The sequence below is a fragment of the Vombatus ursinus genome, unplaced genomic scaffold (genome assembly GCF_900497805.2).
Source record: "Vombatus ursinus unplaced genomic scaffold, bare-nosed wombat genome assembly UNPS02014809.1, whole genome shotgun sequence".
NCBI lineage: Eukaryota > Metazoa > Chordata > Mammalia > Diprotodontia > Vombatidae > Vombatus > Vombatus ursinus.
In genome coordinates, this window is record NW_020954587.1 from 20,553,786 (window position 1) to 20,561,569 (window position 7,784).

The 7,784-nt window shown below is 34.0% G+C and overlaps 1 pseudogene; it reads right to left on the reverse strand.

The window, feature by feature from the left end:
• Positions 1-4,282: 4,282 nt before the first annotated feature.
• On the reverse strand, positions 4,283-4,477 carry LOC114052732 (annotated as a pseudogene).
• Positions 4,478-7,784: the final 3,307 nt, after the last annotated feature.

The window sequence follows — 7,784 nt, forward strand, 5'->3', positions numbered from 1 at the left end:
TTAAGATGAAATTTAATAGAAATAAATGGATTCAAGAAATAAATTTCACAAATACTAGACGGGAATGCAGCCAAATGAAAAAGATTTGGGTGGGTAATGAACTTCAGGTTCCCTGTCAGCAGCCCACTTTGGTAGCCAAAAAAAAGCTAATAAATTCCTGGAATTCATTAAGGAGGTGAAAATTCTGGTCTGTGAACATGTGGAGTACAATGTTCTGTTCTGGCAATTTTAAAAGTAAAAGGACATGATTATTGTCTTTGAGTATTTTTGAACTGCTGTCACACAGAAGAGCAACAGAAGTTGTTTTTCTTGTCTTCAGTAGACAGAACTAGGAGAAATGAGTGGTAATTTCAAAGAGTCAAATTTAGTCTTGATGTCAGGAAAAACTTTCTAATAATTAGCGTGATACATATGTAAGAGAGGCTGTGTTAAATAGCAGATAAAGACGTGGCCTCAGAGCCAGGAAGACCTGGGTTCAAGTCCTATTTCTGATGTATACTGACTCTGCAAACCTGGACTACTAAACTCCTAGTATGTGGACCACTTGTAGAGTTTCAGAGTACTGCCAAACTGCGTTGCCAGAGGGAGCTCCTCATCAAAGAGTTTCATTACAAGTGAAATCACCAGTCCCTATCCCCAAGAAGAATGGGTTGCCTTAAGATGAGAGGATGAGAGCTTTTCAAGTATAGGGAACAATTTTTTTGAAGAGTAACTTTTTTATACTTAATTTTCATTTTATTTTTTCTCAATTACATATAAACAAAAAATTTTGAACATTCATTTTTTAAAATTTTGAATTCCAAATTCTCTCCCTCCCTCTTCGTACCCCTCATTGAGAAGATAAGTAATTTGATATAAATTACACGTGTGCATTCATGCAAAACATTTCCATATTAGCCATGTTGGAAAAGAAAATGCAGACCAAAAAACCCCCAAGAATAATAAAGAAAGTAGAAAACAGATTGCTTCAATCTGCATTCAGACTCCGTCAATTCTTTCTCTGGAAGTGAATAGCATTTTTCTTCATAAGGCCCTCAGAATTGTCTTGGATCGTTATGTTGCTGAGACCAGCTAAGTTATTTATGGTTGGTCATCAAACAATATTACTATTCTTGTGGACAATGTTCTTTCTGCTAATTTCACTTTGCATCAGTTCATGTAAGTCTTCCCAGATTTTTCTGAAAGCATCCGGCTCGTCATTTCTCATAGACAGTAGTAGTCCTTCACAACCATATGCCACAACTTGTTCAGCCATTCCCCAATTGATAGGCATCTATAGGGAACAATTTGAACTAAGGTATAACACTATGACAGTCTAATGTATATGGGGCCTTCAGGTTGACTCGTTTGTTTTCTGAATGTAGAATGCCTTCATTCAACATCTCTCTGCCTTTTGAATGCCTGGTTAACATTTAAATATTACCTTCTTTAATAAATCTTTCCTTGGAAATAACCTGCTCCAGGTCTCATGTAACACTTTATTTTGTAGCATTCTAATGAATTTACCATTTAATATTTATTAAATAGCTTACTGTGTTAATGTCTCCTTGCCCTGCTAAATTATATGCCCCTTGAAGGCAGGGATTATGTGTTATCTGGTCTTTGTATCTTGCTCACATGTAGCACAGTGTTTGGCACCTATTAAGCATTTAATAAATGTTTATTGATTGTTTCATTGATTAATAGTTTGATTAGCAGACAATGATAGCTATATACCTGGCATGGGAATTAGTGACAATTATCTGTAGAAGTCACCAAATTAATTGGTGCTTGGTGTGCATTCCCCAGTTGATGGGCACTCACTTTGTTTCTAGTTCTTTATTCAAACAAAAAATTCTACTACAAATGTTTTTGTACATATGAATCATTTCCTTCTTTCTGGGGGGGTATATACCTCATAGTGGTATCTCCTAGTCAAAGGGTCTAGTAGTGGAAATATTTGCCAGAATCACTTACCATGGAAATTGACTACTATCTTAAAGTCAATGATGACAATGAGAACATAACAAAATTTTTGGGATGTAGCCAAAGCAGTATTTAGGGGAAATTTTATATTTCTAAATGCTTACATGAATTTTTAAAAATAAAGAAAGGGCACATCAATGAGTTGGGCAAGCAGTTTTTAAAAAACTAGAAAAAGAACAAATTAAAAATACCCAATTAAATGCCAAAATCTTGAAAATCAAAGGAGAGATTAATAAAAATTGAAAGTAAAGCCCCCCCCACCCCAGTAAACTAACAAATAAAATACTTAAATGACCCTATTTTAGAAAAAGAAATTCAGCAAACCATAAATGAGCTCCCTAAGAAAAAATCTCAAGGACAAAATGGTTTATACTTAAGGAACAATTAATCCCAATACTATAAAAATTATTTGAAAAAATAGAGAAAGAAGTCTAACTAAATTCTTTTTCACAAATATGGTCTTGATACCTAAGTAACAGAGAAATAAAACTATAGAACAATTTCCCTAATGAATATTGATGCAAAAATTTTAAATAAAATACTAGAAAGGAGATTACAGCAATATATCATAAAGATCATATACTAAGACTAGGTGGGATTTATACTAGGAATGCTTCACTGGTTAACTATTAGGAAATCTATAAGCATAACTGAACACATCAGTAACAAAAACTATAAAAATCAGTGATTATTGAAAAAAAGCTTTTGACAAAATATGACAGCCATTCCTGTTAAAAATACCAGAGAGCATAGAAATCAAAGGAGCCTTTCTTAAAATAAGTAGTATCTACTTTTTTAAATGCAAACTTTTTTTAATGCAATATAGTTTTATTCTATAATTCTCCATGACCCAGCCTAATGTTTCATCATGGGCTTTCACATGCTGTGCCCATATTAAAGTAATAATGGATCTTTTTGAAATATTTATTATTATTCTTAACATACTGGATAGAGAGCTTACTTTGTTATCAGAATCACAAAGATCTGGGTTCAAGTCTCAACTATGAGACATTCTGCTTATATGACTCTAGGGAACTCCTTAACCTTTCAGCAACCTTCCAGGCAAATTTTTTTAAAGCTTTTTATTTAAAGTTTTGAGTTCCAAATTCTGTCCCTTCCTTCCTCCTTCCCTTTGCCACTCCCTGAGATGGTAAGCAATCAGATAGTTGTTATACATGTGCAATTATGTAAAACATTTCCATATTAGTCATTTTGTACAAGAAGACTTAAATAAAAGAAAAAAATGGAAAAAAAAAAAGCAAAAAATAGCATGCTTCAGTCTGTATTCAAACAGTATCAGTTCTTTCTCTGGAGGTGGATAGTGTGGTTCATCGTTAGTCCTTTGGGATTGTCTTGGATCATGGTAATGAGAATAGTTAAGGCATTTGCAATTCTTCATCGAACAAGATTGATGTTACTGTGTACAATGTTCTCCCAGTCCTGTTCACTTCATTATGAATCAGTTCATGTAAATCTTTCCAGATTTTTAAGAAATCATTCTGCTTATCATTTCTTACAGCACAATAATATTTCATTACAATCATATACCACAGCTTGTTTAGCCATTCCCCAATTGATGGGCAAAACTTTGATTTCCAATTCTTTTTTTTTCCAATTTGATTAATTTTTATTGAAGAAAATGAGGAATTCTGAATTCCAGTGCAGACATTCTAGTATTTTAAAATAATAAAAATGGAGATATTACTTTTTGATCATGAAAAGGAATAAGCAACCGCACCTACTATATATCAGGTACTGTGTTAAGTACCTTTTTACAAATATATCATCATCTGATTTCAAATCCTTCAAAGTAGGTACTGTTATTATCCCTATTTTAAAGCTGAGGAAAATGAGTCAAACAGAGGTTAAGTGACTTGCATAGGGTTACACTGCTAGTAAGCATCTGAGACTGCAATTTGAATTCAGGTCATCCTGACTCCAGGCCCAGCACTCTATCCACTGAGCCACCTAGCTTCCTCTGTTCAATTCAAAGAAGACTTTCCTGCACCTAATTAAATAAGAAAAATAGATCTTCTAAACCATTTCAGCTTTAATAGCCTACAACATTGATTAAAAAGATGTGTCAACTTCAGGCTTTTTCATTTTAGGTTGATTGCTACCAAGTACAGAGAGGAACACAGACAAATTGAGACTAGATTCTAAGAAGCAAGTGTACAAAAGGAGTAATTGGAAAGTTGTGAGAATGGGTTAAAAGAGTCAAAGATATGAGCTCTTCCTGAATGAGGTCTCCTAGATGTGGAAAAAAGGTTCTTGGGCCAGAGTCCTTCATGGCTGCCATTGCTTGGTGGTTGGTAATTTAGAGGACTAATTGTGCTTGTTGGGTCATGGTAACCTTGAATCTCTTCTTGGTAATGATATGGTGTCTTGAATACTTGTCATCTGGGGAGAATCTGGCTGAGTGAGGTGAACAGGTCTGTTGTCCTGCAGGGTCTGTTTTCTTTAGGGTATAGACCTGGTCCCCTTGCTCACTGAGGTAATACCACAGAAACATCGCAACCAATTCACTTCGCCATCCAGGTCTACCATGGAAAGCATTGGGCTACAACTATACTTCCAAAGCCTGCGAGACTCTTAACGACAGACAGCTTGGGAAGCCTGGGCCTGCCCAGCTAATTTCCCATTCTTAGCTACCACAAAAAGAACTGCTATAAATATTTTTGTACAAATAGGTCTTTCTTTCCTTTTTTTTGGCTCTATTTGGGATATAGACCTATCAATGTTATCACCGGATCAAAGGGTATGCAGTTTTATAGTCCTTTGGGCATAATTCCAAATTGCTCTCCAGAACGGTTGAATCAGTTCACAACTCCACCCACAGTAGTGTCCCAGTTTTCCCAGATCTCCTCCAACATCCAGCATCTTTCTTTTTTTGTCACATTAGCCAATCTGGTAGGTGTGAGGTGGTACTTCAGAGTTATTTTAATTTGCATTTCTCTAATTGACAGTAATTTAGAGCATTTTTTTCCATATGACTATAAATTGCTTTGATTTCTTTGTCTAAAAGCTAGCTGTTCATATCCTTTAACCATTTATCAATTGGGGAATGACTTGTATTTTTATAAATTGGACTCAGTTCTCTATATATTTGAGAAATGAGGCCTTTATCAGATACATTTGTTGCAAAAATTCTGCTTTCTGTAGGAGGGGAAGGGAATAAGAGAAAGGTGGGGGGGATGATAAAAGGGAGGGCAGATGGGGGAGGGGTAGTCAGAAGCAAAACACTTTTGAGGAGGGACAGGGTGAAAGCAGAGAGAAAAATAGAATAAATGGGGGGGACAAAGGATGGAGGAAAATACAGTTAGAAATAGTAACTGTGAAAAAAATTTTGAAGTGAGTTTTTCTGATAAAGGCCTCATTTCTCAAACATATAGAGAACTGAGTCAAATTCATAAAAATAAAAGCCAGTCCCCAATTGATAAATGATCAAAAGTTATGAACAGTTTTCAGATGAAGTAATTAAAGCTATATATAACCAAACAAAAAATACTCTAACTCACTATTGATTGGAGAAATGTAAATTAAAACAATTCTGAGGTACTACCTCAAACCTATTAGATAGGCTAAAAGGACAGAAAAAGTAAATGACAAATGCTGGAGGGGACTTGGGAAAAATGAAACTTTAATGCATTGTTGGTGGAGTTGTGAATTGATTCAACCATTCTGTAGAGCAGTTTGGAACTATGCCCAGAGAGCTATAAAACCATGCAAACCTTTTGACCTTGCAATACCACTACTAGGTCTGTATCCCAAAAAAGATTTAAAAAAAAAAAAAGGAAAAGGACCTATATGTACAAAATATTTATAGTAGCTCTTTTCTGGGGGTAAAGAATTAGAAGGTGACGGGATGCCCATCAATTGGGGAATGGCTGAACTATATTATTGTGCTATAAGGAATGATGAGCAGAATGCTCTCAGGAAAACCTGGGAAGACTTGCATGAGCTGATGCAAAGTGAAATGTACTATGTACAAAGTAACAGCAATATTGTAAGATGATCAGCTGTGAATGACAACTCAGCAATACAATGATCCAAGACAACTCTGAAGGACTTATGATAAAAAATGCCTTCCATTCCCAGAGAAAGAACTGATGGTATCTGAATACAGATGAAAGCATACTTTTTTAAACTTTATTTATTTATTTTCTTGAGGTTTTTTTTTCTCCCTTGTTTATCTTTTCTTTTACAACATGACTATTATGAATATGTTTTGCATGACTACTCATGTAAAACATATATGGAACTGCTTGCCTTCTCGATGTGGGGGGGGTCATGGGGAGAGAGGAAGGGAGAGAATTTGGAATTCAAAGTTTTAAAAATGAATGTTAAAAATTGTTTTTACATGTAACTGGGGAAAAATAAAATACTAAATAAAAGCTTTAAAAAAATTCTGCTTTCCTTATAATTTTGGTTACATTGGTTTTGTTTATATAAAAACTTAAATTTTATATTACCATAATTAACTGTTTTACATTTTATAATGCTCTCTATGTTTTCTTTATTCCTAAATTCTTCTCTTATCCATAAATCTGATAAACTATTCCATGCTCTCTTGTTTTGCTTATGGTATCACCCTTTATGTGTAAATCATGTGCCCATTTTGATCTTATATTGGTATACTGTGTGAGATGTTGGTCTGTACCTAGTTTCTGCCATACTATTTTCCAGTTTTCCCAGCAGTTTTTGTCAAATAATGAGTTTTTTGTTCTAACAGCTTGGATCTTTGGGTTTCTCATATACTAGATTGCTATGGTAATTTACTATTATGTAATTTGTATCTAATCTATTCCACTGATACACCACTCTATTTCTTAGCCAGTATTGATTGTTTTGATAATTACCACTTTATGATACAGTTTGAGATTTGGTATGAGTAGACCACCTTCTTTCACATTTTTTTCATTGATTCATTTGATATCCTTGAGCTTTTGTTCTTCCAGATGAATTTTGTTATGATTTTTTTCTAGCTCTATAAAATAATTTTTGATTAATTGGCATGGCACTGAATAAATAGACTAATTTAGGAAGAACTGTCATTTCTATTATATTGGCTTGGCCTATTTTTTGACAATTAATATTTTCCCAATTATTTAGATCTGATTTTATTTGTGTGAAAAGCGTTTTATAGTTGTGTTCATTTAGTTTCTGGGTATGTCTTGGCAGGTGGACTCCCAGGTATTTTATATTGCTTAAAGTTATTTTAAATGGAATTTCTCTTTCTATCTCTTGCTGCTGAGCTTTGTTGGTAATATATAGAAATGTTGATGATTCATGTGGGTTTATTTTGTATCCTGCAACTTTGCTAAAACTTAATAATTTCAAGTAGTTTTTTAGTTGATTCTCTAGGATTTTCTAAGTATAACATCATATCATCTATAAAGAGTGATAGTTTTGTTTCCTCATTGCCTATTTGAATTCCTTTAATTTATTTTTCTTCTCTTACTGCGATTGCTAACATTTCTAGTACAATATTAAATAATAGAGGTGATAATGAACATCCTTTCTTCACCCCCTGATTGTATTGAGAAGGCTTCTAGCTTATCCCCATTAGAGATAATACTTGCTGATGGTTTTAGACAAATATTACTTATCATTTTAAGGTAAACTCCATTTATTTCTATGCTCTCTAGTATTTTTAATAGGAATGAGTGCTGATTTTGTCAAAGGCTTTTTCTGCATCTATTGAAATAATCATCTGATTTCTGCCGGTTTTGTTATTGATATGGTCAATTATGCACTAGTTTTCCTAATATTGAATCAGCCCTGCATTCTTGGTGTAAATTCCACCTGGTCATAGTGTA